Consider the following 12732-nt stretch of genomic DNA (forward strand, 5'->3'; position numbering starts at 1 on the left):
TAATCATTTTTAAAATACTATTTGTTGAATTATTTCAGAAAGACCAGGGCTGCAGGTGTATTTACTGGAAAAACAAGTACCATATAATTTTTATTTATTTATTTATTTTTATTTATTCTTTATCCAATATACAATACATATGAAAGAGAATAGACATTAAGTAATATATATAAAGATAGAAAGTAAGAAAGAAGAGAAGTAGAAGGGAAGGAGAGAAAATATATGATATATGAGATAAGGAAAGACAACTGGACAGGGGACGATAGGCACATCAGTGCACTTACGTACGCCCCTTACTAGCCTTTTAGGAACCTGGAGAGGTCAATCGTGGAGAGTCTAAGGGGGAAATGTTGGGGGCTGGGGGCTGACACCACTGAATCTGGCAATGAATTCCATGCTTCGACAACTCGATTGTTAAAGTCATATTTTTTACAGTCAGGTTTGGAGCGGTTAATATTAAGTTTGAATCTGTTGCGTGCTCTTGTGTTGTTGCTGTTGAAGCTGAAGTAGTCGTTGTCCGGAAGGACATAATGTAATGTAAATATAGTCTTCAAAGAAATACTATGTGTGTGACTTTCAGAAGATTAAGGAAAACAATTTAGCTAATTACTGTAAACCACACTCATAACCAAAAACATTTAAAGGTATATATTATTTATTTTAAAACATGCCCATTTTGCCTATCAGTACATTTACCTAATTCCACTTGTTGTTACTAAAAATCCTTAGAAATTCTAAGATCTCCTGATGCTCCAGATCAACTTTCACATATCATTCAATATCCCATTCACTTCCTTCCACACCAATATACCAAAATGTTTGCATTGCACAGGTCAATGTCAGGGATTGCAGTTGCACAATCAGTTTTAGAATTTCCAGTAAACAACTTTTTACCAGGAGTGAATTTTCTTCAGTTACCTCCTGTGAACAGTAGATGGCGCAGGAAGAAGGGATCTGACACCTTTTTTTTTTTTTTACAAGGAACAGAATATAGAACTTTTGCCTGTTGTACATACTCAGTTTAGAAAACTTGTACGCCTGGAATCTACAATCAATGGTTTGAAAAACAACCTAAATAGTCTTATTCAAAAGATTCCTAATTTGCCTTGGGCTTCGAATTGAACTGAATTTACGGAACTGCCCACATTTTGATCCTTTATTATAGGGTTGGGCTTTGAGGATTGTACATGAATATATTTAAGATATGTGTTACTTTTATCAATGAAGATGATATGAAGTATAAATATGACTCTAGGTTTTAAAAAAGTGCAACATTTCAAACTAGAAGGGGAAAATGACTGAAAATTTGCATGGCAAATTTATATCATGTGATTGTCTCTACCGTCTTAAAGCAGAATTGCAGAGTGAGGAAATAGAGGCCAGGAGATTATGCTGAATGAGTGAAAACCATTGCTTAATCTGTGCCAAAGCCACAGGAAGTACTGCAGGACAGAGATCAATGGTGGGCATGCAGCAAACAGTTACAGATATAATATGCGCTAACAGGATTAAAATACATTTAGCATTTTATTTATTTATTTTATTTATTTATTTATCAGATTTGTATGCCGCCCCTCTCCGTAGACTCAGGGCGGCTAACAACAATAATAAGACAATGTAAACAAATCTAATATTTAAGTTAATTTAAAAACCCCAATTTAAGAAACCAATCCTACATACCATGCATAAATTTTATAAGCCTAGGGGGAAGGGAAAGTCTCAATTCCCCCATGCCTCACGACAGAGGTGGGTTTTAAGGAGCTTACGAAAGGCAAGGAGGGTGGGGGCAACTCTGATATCTGGGGGGAGTTGGTTCCAAAGGGTCGGGGCCATCACAGAGAAGGCTCTTCCCCTGGGTCCCGCCAAACAACATTGTTTAGTTGATGGGACCCAGAGAAGGCCAACTCTTTGAGACCTAACTGGTCGCTGGGATTCGTGCGGCAGAAGGCGGCCGTGGAGATATTCTGGTCCGATGCCATGAAGGGCTTTGTACGTCATAACCAACACATTGAATTGTGACCAGAAACTGATTGGCAACCAATGCAGACTGCGGAGTGTTGGTGTAACATGGGCATATTTAGGAAATTCCATGATAGCTCTCGCAGCTGCATTCTGCACGTTCTGAAAGCACTGAACTGACAGCTGTACTAGAAACCTAGGCTATTCAACATACATCCAAATGAAAGTTAAAAAAAAAAAAAAGATTAACTCACACATAAGCAATTGTCCCAATACAGTTACAAAGAAAAATACCAACTGCAAGAAGAAATTAAAGTTAGAGTTGAAAAGGAAGTTAAATCTGACCTCGAGAAGGTATGAAACAGCTGCTAAGGTGGGAGGAAGGAATGAACTATTAAGGAGAGACCAGATAAGTGACTACGTAGTTGAGAGATTGACACAACCTTGACAGAATAATTTAAAATAACCTTACTTTGTTTTGTTTTGTTTTGTTGTTTTAGTATAACAGGGGCTAGAGAAAAACTGATAGACTTTCAAGGTTAGGTTATTATACTGTATTGTCTAACAATAAAATATTCCTGTGTCTTCATCTGATCTAGTATGAGCAGTTGAAGACTGGGGTGGGGAGAGAGCAGACATTTAAAAATGTGATCCAGAACGATATGGGTGCTAATTGTATTCACACAAGGCTTAGGCAGGGAATATTTCAGCAACAAAACCTGCATTATATGCCACAACACTTAAAAAAAAACCATAGCAGTGAATTAGATACTGTTTAGGAAAAAACAAATATTTATCTGGTCACAGAATTATCTTCCAAAAATATCTGTGCAGTGGAAACTTCAGAACCATGTGCTCAATTCTGAACAAAGCCCATGACCATGTATGAAGTAGTAAAATTGGGCAAGAGGCAGTGTGGGTGTGCCGAGTACGTTCCACAGTATATGCCAATATTCAAAAGTATATCAGCTTATAATAGAATATTATATAGCTGAGCAAGGAGTGGGTGGTACAAGTAAAACAGTTGTCTACTGTCATGTATTAGCAACCTTGGGAAAAGAATTAATGTTATGCTGAACTGGCTGAATTTAAAATATCTCAAAATATTTTTCCAGTTAAAGAACTGGCCCACAGACTGGTAGAGCTGTAAACATCCACCCAGATAAGGATGGTGTAATAGGGAGGGAAGTATTGGTCTAATAACAGATTTTGTTATGTATGTCAAAGTAATATAATAAAATAAATATAAATAAAATAAAACAATGCATAAAATGGATTAAGAGTCGTTAACTTAATCTTGAGTAGCTTTTTCTCTGGTAATATTGTACTACTAGCTAGAGCATACAAAACATTTGCTCTAAAAAACATTCTCAAAAACAGCTCATCTGTCGGTAACCCGCACTGCATATCAGACATTAATACAATTGAGAGTGTCCGGGGATATTTCACAGGAAGAGTCCTCCATTCCTCTACCTGCAATAAATACCTTATGCCACCAGACCTGAAATTTTGAACTTAGACAACTTAGAACATTGCCGCCTTTTGTCTGACCTAACTGTAGTACATAAAATTATCGGCTACAAAGTTCTACTTGTCATTGATTACTTCAGCTTCAACCACAACAATGCATGGGCAAACAACAGGTACAAACCTAAGGTAAACTGCTCCAAACTCGATTGCAGAAACTACAATGCCTGAAATTCACCGACTCTATGATTTCTTCCCCAAACCCCCAAAACTTTAAACATAGACTGTCCATTGTTGACCTCACCCCATTCCTGTAAGACTGTAAGGAGCGTGCATAAGTGCACCAGCATGTCTACCATCCCTGTCCTATTGTCCCCTTTCCATTCATATCCTTTTCATGTAATGTTTATACTTTTATCTGTTATTTTATATAAGCTTGACAAGATAAATAAATAAATAAAAATGTAGAGGGGTAAAAATATCACTGAAAGTTTAAGTTTAAGTTTAAGTTTAATCAGATTTGTATGCCGCCCCTCTCCGCAGACTCGGGGCGGCTCACAGCAACAGCAATACAAGACAAATCCAATATTAAATTAATTTTAAGAACACCACAAGTTAAAAACCAATCATACACACTAGCATACCATACACAAATTTTATAAGCCTAGGGGGAAGGAACATGTCAATTCCCCCATGCCTGACGACAGAGGTGGGTTTTAAGGAGCTTACGAAAGGCTAGGAGGGTGGGGGCAACTCTGATATCTGGGGGGAGTTGATTCCAAAGGGTCGGGGCCGCCACAGAGAAGGCTCTTCCCCTGGGTCCCGCCAAACGACATTGTTTAGTTGACGGGACCCGGAGAAGGCCAACTCTGTGGGACCTAATTGGTCGCTGGGATTCGTGCGGCAGAAGGCGGTCCCGGAGATATTCTGGTCCGGTGCCATGAAGGGCTTTATAGGTCATAACCAACACTTTGAATTGTGACCGGAAACTGATCGGCAACCAATGCAGACTGCGGAGTGTTGGTGTGACATGGGCAAATTTAGGAAAGCCCATGATAGCTCTCGCAGCTGCATTCTGCACGATCTGAAGTTTCCGAACACTTTTCAAAGGTAGCCCCATGTAGAGAGCGTTACAGTAGTCGAGCCTCGAGGTGATGAGGGCATGAGTGACTGTGAGCAGTGACTCCCGGTCCAAATAGGGCCGCAACTGGTGCACCAGACTAACCTGGGCAAACGCCCCCCTCGCCACAGCTGAAAGATGTTTCTCTAATATGAGCTGTGGATCGAGGAGGACGCCCAAGTTGCAGACCCTCTCTGAGGGGGTTAGTGACTCCCCCCCCAGGGTGATGGATGGACAGATGGAATTGTCCTTGGGAGGCAAAACCCACAGCCACTCCGTCTTATCCGGGTTGAGTTTGAGTCTGTTGACACCCATCCAGACCCCAACAGCCTCCAAGCACCGGCACATCACTTCCACTGCTTCGCCGACTGGACAAGGGGTGGAGATGTAAAGCTGGGTATCATCTGCATACTGATGATACCTCACCCCATGCCCTTGGATGATCTCACCCAGCGGTTTCATGTAGATATTAAATAGTAGGGGGGAGAGGACCGACCCCTGAGGCACCCCACAAGGGAGTAACCTAGAGGTCGACCTCTGACCCCCCACTAACACCGACTGCAACCGGCCAGAGAGGTAGGAAGAGAACCACTGAAGGACAGTGCCTCCCACTCCCAACCCCTCCAGCCGGTGCAGAAGGATACCATGATCGATGGTATCGAAAGCCGCTGAGAGGTCAAGAAGCACCAGGACAGAGGATAAACCCCTGTCCCGGGCCCGCCAGAGATCATCCATCAGCGCGACCAAAGCAGTTTCCGTGCTGTAGCCGGGCCTGAATCCTGACTGCTGAGGACCTAGATAATCGGCTTCTTCCAAGGACCGCTGGAGCTGGAGCGCCACCACCTTCTCAACAACCTTCCCCATAAAGGGAAGGTTGGAGACTGGTCGATAGTTGTTGAGAATGGCTGGGTCCAGGGAAGGCTTCTTGAGGAGGGGGCGCACAAGTGCCTCCTTGTAGGGATCCGGGAAGGACCCCCTCCCCAAAGAAGCGTTGACAATCTCCTGGACCCAGCTCCGTGTCACCTCCCTGCTGGCCGAAACCAGCCAGGAGGGACACGGATCCAGTAAACAGGTGGCGGAACTCACAGCTCCAATGGCCTTGTCCACTTCATCAGGTGTCACCAGATCAAACTCTTCCCAGACAGGTGGACAAGTACGTGCCCCAGTCACCTCAACTGACTCGTTGTCAGTCGACTCTGTATTCCAATTGGAGTCGAGGTCCGCTCGGATCCGAGCGATTTTATCAGCGAAAAACGTGTTAAAATCCTCGGCGCTACTCTGCAAGGGCTCCCCAACTCCCCCCTGATTAAGAAGGGAGTGGGTCACCCTAAACAGAGCGGCCGGGCGGAATTCCACTGATGCAATCAAGGCGGAATGATACGCGCATCTTGCCGCCTTGAGCGCCACTTTGTAAGTCTTAACATGTGCTCTTACAAGTGTTCGATCGCATTCGGACTTACTCTAGACGCTTCTCCATCGCTTCTCTAGACATCTCTTCTGGCGTTTCAACTCCCGGAGCTCCTCGTTGAACCATGGAGCTCTACGGGGTCTAGTGCCGCGGAGAGGTCGCAACGGCGCAATTCGGTCAAGAGCCTCCGCTGCAGCCTTGTTCCAGGCCTCAGCCAGAGACTCTGCCGAACTGTGTACGAGTGTATCTGGAATAACCCCAAGCGCCTTCTGAAAGCCCTCTGGATCCATCAGGCGTCTGGGGCGGAACAGCTTAATCGGTTCCGCCTCCCTGCGGGGAAGGATTGGAGCCAGGAAGTCAAGCCGCAGTAGAAAATGGTCTGACCATGACACAGGCAACACTTCTAAGCCTCTTAGTCTCAGACCATTACTCAGTTGCTCAGAGAGGAATACCATGTCGGGTGCATGCCCCCCCTCATGAGTCGGACCCTGTACTACTTGGGTCAGGTCCATGGCTGTCATGGTGGCCATGAACTCCTGTGCCAGTCCAGAGGTTTCACCGAGCGACGGCAGGTTAAAGTCCCCCAAGACAATAAGTCTGGGGAACCCCACCGCCAACCCGGCTACCTCCTCGAGTAGCACAGGCAGGGCTTGTGACACGCAGCTGGGAGGCAGGTACATGAGAAACAAGCCCACCTGGACCCCTAAGTCCAACTTCACCAGGAGGGACTCGCAGCCCGCAATCTCTGGAGCAACGAGTCTACGCAAGCCAAGGCTCTCCCTGGCTATAATAGCCACTCCTCCCCCCCTTCCCTGGGGTCGAGGCTGATGCCATATCTGAAACCCGGCTGGGCAAATTTCAGAGAGAGGGACTCCTCCCTCTGGGCCCAGCCAGGTTTCAGTAACACATGCCAGGTCGGCCTCCTCATCCAGGATCAGATCCCGGATGAGGAGAGCTTTATTTACCACCGACCTGGCATTGAGTAGCAGCAGCTTGAGCCCAGGGCTTGACATTCACCTGAGTCCCACCCAGAAAATTTTTAATCTGTCAATTTATATATTCTTACATATTTGCTTAATACATTTTCTAGGACTGGGAACTAAGAAAGATACTGTACAGTGCATTTAGGTACACAATTCAAATATTTTTTTACCATTAATAAATTAAGAAAGATGGAAAGATAAAAATAGCAGAGATGGAAGGAGAGGGGATGCAAACCAGTATTTTAAAGATGTAGGGAGAAAGGATCCTGCCTGAAGGTCCAAAGGCAACCCCCATTTCCAATTCTGTCCAAATAATTTCATTATTTGGAATACTGCCTTTAATATGGCAATGAGGACAGATTGATGCCTTCCTGTTCCTCCCCTCACCCCAGAGTAATCTATTAAAAATGATAGAAAAAGCCTTATATGCTTGCTGTAAGAATGCAACAAAACTCTTACGATATTTTTAGCAGTTTTAGAAGGCATTATATGAAAAGAGTAAAATATATAGAAACTGAGGATGCTTACCAATGTTGGCTGCTTATCTCCTTCAAATTCATGTAGATCTGAAAACCTGGAAGGGGAATGAAGGAGTGGCAAGCAACATGGTATGACAAAAATGTTTAAACATTTGTTTTTATAACTGGTGTATTCCTCCTTGGGCATCAATAGGTGCAATCAAACATTTCCAATAACTGTTGATCAAATCAGTCCTACAAATCAGCTTGGAAGAATTTTAGCCCATTCCTCCTTACAGAATAGTTCAACTCAGGAATATTGGTGAGCTTCATTACATGAATACTATTGTTTCATAACATGTCTGTAGGATTAAGGTCAAGACTTTGATTGGCCATTCAAAAACATTTGCTTTCTTTTGCTTTAACTGCTATTTGATTAATTTGCTTGTATATTGTGGCTTATTGTCTTTTACAGCATGACCTTCTTACTCACGCACTTCATTCCAGGGACAGATACCCTGACATTTTCCTGCCAAATTTGAGGATACAATTTAGAATTCAAAGTCCAGTCAGTGATGGCAATCAATCCTGGTTTGAGTCTATGGAGAGGGGCGGCATACAAATCTAATATATTATCATTATCATTATCATTATCATTATCATTATCATTATCATTATCATTATCATTATCATTATCATTATCATTATCATTATCATTAACCACTCCTGTGGAGATTAACAAGGGTATTGAATCACCTCCATTTGTACACAAACTGCCCAACAGTGGACAAATATAGTCCAAACTGTTTGGAATAATTTGAGGAGCCATTTTCAGCCTGGTGAGCATCCTCAGTTGTTTTGTTTGTCAGAAATCTCCTTTGCTTGAGCCATTAACAAACTTCCACATGCTTGTGTTATGGAATAAAATAGAAACTTTGTTGACTTAGTTATTTGACCATATCAAAAATATAAAACTAAAGCAAACATACAAGAGGAAAACAAAAGTACTGTATATAAAGATAAGTCTTTCATAATGAATACTCAGACTTCTGCTCTTTAAATGTATTTAGTTAGTTATTTGGATTTCTCCAAAGACTCAGGGCGGCTTACAAAATTGAAAATAAAATACAATACAATATGACAAGAAAAACCCAATCTAAAACTAATACTAAAACCCCTAAGATATAAAAAACAGACATTCACTTTCATTCAACTACATTCATGCAATCACATCTTTGACTGGAGTGAGATGTTAAGCTCAACAGTCCCAGGCCTGCCTGCAAAGGTAAGTTTTTAAAACCTTACTCCAGGAGGGTGGGGGCAGGGTGGATCTCTGGAGGGAGTTGGTTCCAGAGGGCCGGGGCAGCCACAAAGAAGGCTCTTCCCCTAGGTGCCACCAGATGGCATTGCTTAGCTGATGGGACCTGGAGAAGGCCAACTTTATGGGACATAACCAGCTGCTGGAATACATGAGGCAGAAGATGGTCCTATAGGTAACCTGGTCCTAAGCCATGTAGGGCTTTATAGGTCCTAAATAAAGGTCTAAATAAAGCAGGACCTTCCACACTCGTATCTGATTGTCATTCCATTGATTGAAACATGTGACTCTAACTTCCTCTCCAAATGAAATGATAATCCTAGAAGTTCACATATTTTTGCCGCACACCCAAATATAGCTATGGATTATTTTCCTCAATAAATCAACGGATAAGTATAATGTTCTTGGTCCATTTGTTTAATATGATTCTTTTTATCTAATTTTAGGACGTGTGTGAGGAATGTATCACATTTTAGATCATGTTTATAAATAAATATCAAAAATTCAAAGTTCACAAATGTTTCAGCATCACTGTACAGCCAGACTCCAGGTTTGAAATCATTCTGGCGATGGGTAGTGAAAATGAGCAAAGAGAAACAGACCAATTGGTGTAGTGAACTGCGCCTCCCCTATCTTGGCTTCTATAAATTTTCATTATCTCAGTTAGCAAACAGTTAATCCTTTCAGAATGTAAGTGCCTCCAGATGTGCTCAAATGACTGGGCAACCGGAAGACACTGCTATTATTACTCACATTGGAGCAGGGTTGCTGCCCCTGAGAATATTCTCCCACCAAGTTAGTTATGCAGAGCACTTAAGTGGGGAGCAGGGAGAGAGAAAGTTCTGGGAACAGCCCGATCTACAGACAAAAGGTCAGTGCCATATGCACTTTGAGGCTATGTGCTGCCCTATTGCAATGCAACTGAAGAAACTGATGCTACCAGAGAGGGAGCATAATGCACTGCTGGGCTTCTGATTCCTCAACAGGAAAGTTTCATTTTTCATAACTGGATCCACACAATCAACCCAAATAAGGAAGAAGCCTCCTCCTTCTTGCCTGTTACTTTAGGAAAGACAAATGCATCAAACCCTGGAGCAGACAGTGAAAGAAAGCATGACTTTTGCAGCAATGAGACATCAGCAGTTCACACATCTAAGGTCACAGGATTGTTTTCATTTAACTAAAACAAACAACTCCCACTTTCGTATAACTGACTTGGGACCAGACTGCCTATTTCAGTTATTATTTAGAAGTGCCTTGATTATTTCACGGTAACGTAGACATCCTGTTAGCATCCTCTCCTGCTGCAGATAACAACCTCAAGGCTGAACAGGAGCAAGACAGGTTTTTAAAAGTTCTCTGCCAAATAGAACCTTTCAGTGGCATCTTGTACTTGGTTGTGAAAAGATAAAATATCTTTTTCCAAGGCATATAATGTTGAGGGAAAGAAGGAATACAATCCATGTCCGATATTGAGACCTCTCCTACCATTAAGTCCAGGAAAGCATTAGTGAACAAAATTTATGGGCCATGTAACTGCATTCCTGAGCTGACTTGCTGTTCCTGGGGGCAAAGACACTGTCCGATCCCCAGTGCTGAAATAGGATGCAGCTGCCATGCTAAACTGCTCTCCTATATGGCTTAAAAGTGGCTGCCTTGCCTTGCATATGCCTTGCAACGTATACAAAACCTTAGCTAGGCTTAGCTAAGGTTCTTGAAGCTCCATGTAATAATGGATATGTTCCAATGGCTGCAACAATCTAATGAACGTGCTATTAAATTAAAATCTGCAGCTAGATACATATCTGAGTTCCAGTCTGGCTTACTCTACTGCTTTTAAAGTGGTATGCCCATCCCCAATCTACCTGATATAGTGTTGAGTTGATCCCAAAATTTTGTTTATTACTGTTGGGTGGGGGGAGCCCTACAAAAATGATGATGGCAGTTTTACAACATTGGTAATGCTGTCCTGATAGATAGCAGGAATGCATATTCTCTTTCCCATTATTCAGCATGAAGAAAAGAGGTGGGATTTGCATGTGCTGACAAATAAATAAATTTATATATACAGTCATTTAACAAAAGGTGATTCTGGACAGCATACAACAATGGAATAAAACAATCTTGGGCTGGTTTTGCTGGAAACATATGGATGAGTGGGGGAAGGGGAGAGACAGAGCGGGAGAGAGAGGGAGGGAGAAAGGGAAGCCCTAAAGTCATGACTGTTCTCCCAGGTCTTGAGTTTGTTTCAAGTTGAGGGCCCCCTATCAGATTTGTTTAGGAATGTGGATGTTGCTAGCCACCCTTGCCATTAGCTCTTCTCTAAGACCAGAGGTCTTCAAACGTGGCAACTTTAAGATTTGTGGACTTAAACTCCCAGAATTCTTCAGCCAGCATAGCAATAATGCATTAGTATCTGTTCACCAATTGCTGATGTTGGACATTTGGGAGATTTCAAGAGCCATAGACCTACTCCTAAGCTGTGCCATGGTTTTAAATCTATTTTTGCCAAATTTCTAAAAACAAAACAAAACACAGTACTGTTATTCTTATATTCTCTAGAGCATTCAGAAAGTCGGATGAAACAAAAAAAACCCCTCTAATTTTGAAAGGACTCAATGTTCCAATAAATATTCATTGCCCAAATTACTCATAAGTAAGGAGTACAGCATTCCTATAGCAGGGTTCAAACTCAATTAGCAACACATACTGGGTTCATATTTTCAGAATGAGGCATGAATTCAAAACTGCCTCTTTAAAATGAAGATACTTTTAAACAAAGTTAAATATCCAATTCTTGTCTCAGCCTTCTAAGAAATAAGAACAGCGAGAGAAAAGACATAACACTATAGAATTCACATCCAAGAGATTATTTATTCTTAATGGAAAAATGTGTGCAGCCTAGTCATTTATTTTTCCCTGCTATACTCAAATCTATACAGAATATAAACAATACAGGAATTCCCTCTCAAATAGAAAAAAAATACTGTTTAACATCACAAAATTAATGCAACCTTCTCTAGATTTCTATACAGAATATAAACAATACAGGAATTCCCTCTCAAATAGAAAAAAAATACTGTTTAACATCACAAAATTAATGCAACCTTCTCTAGATTTCCATGAATCCAGCAAGTATTTCTAAAGCTAGAAAATGGGAGTTTCAATCTAATTGATCTGGAGGTGCTGCCTGGGGAAATCAGTTATGAGAAATAAATTACAAAAGAAAGATTGCAAATAATCCTGTGCTCTTCATTTTCCGATGCAGAGTCTTAAAAGGGGAAACATTCAGATGGGAATCCATCGGTATCAGGAGTGAGCTGTATAGAATGGTTATCCAGGGCCTGGACATGTGATATCTCCAGACATCACTACAGAACTTCCTGCTTCACTCTGGGCTCCATTTCAGAATGCGTTGCCATTATTGCAGATAAAAATAAACCATTTGCTCTTTCATCTCAGGACCCATATTGCACCAATTTCCAGACTGATAAAATAGTTTAAGATGATCTAGTTTCAGTGCTCCAAGAGGAACATATGGAGCCAATAGAAAAGCTTTCTCTCCCCTGAAGCTATTGTTGTTTCCCTGATGTGGCTATTTGAGATGCCCTCTAAGCTCAGGAATCAATGCAGTGTAGGGACTCCCACAATCATTGCACCATTGTAATGCAATCTTCTCTTCCTTTCAGTCTGTGGCTAAATAATCTTAGTTCATCGCAAGTACATCTTACGCTCTGATAAAAGCAACCCTCCAATCTTTGATAAAGATGTTGGATGTTTACAATCTCCACTTCTGCTTTAAGTTCTCAGGAATTTGCAAGATAAAATGTCATCTGCACAATGCACAGGTAGTCCTTGTTTAACAACCACTTATTCAGTTGCTGTTTGAAGTTGCAATGGTGGTGAATAAGTAGTACAAGCAGTCTTCAAAGTTCTGGCTGTTGAAGTACCCTGGGGTACATACTGTATGGGTTACATACTGTATTTATTTATTGGACTTTTATGCCACCTCTCTCCGA

The sequence above is a fragment of the Erythrolamprus reginae genome, chromosome 2 (genome assembly GCF_031021105.1).
Source record: "Erythrolamprus reginae isolate rEryReg1 chromosome 2, rEryReg1.hap1, whole genome shotgun sequence".
NCBI classification, from domain to species: domain Eukaryota; kingdom Metazoa; phylum Chordata; class Lepidosauria; order Squamata; family Dipsadidae; genus Erythrolamprus; species Erythrolamprus reginae.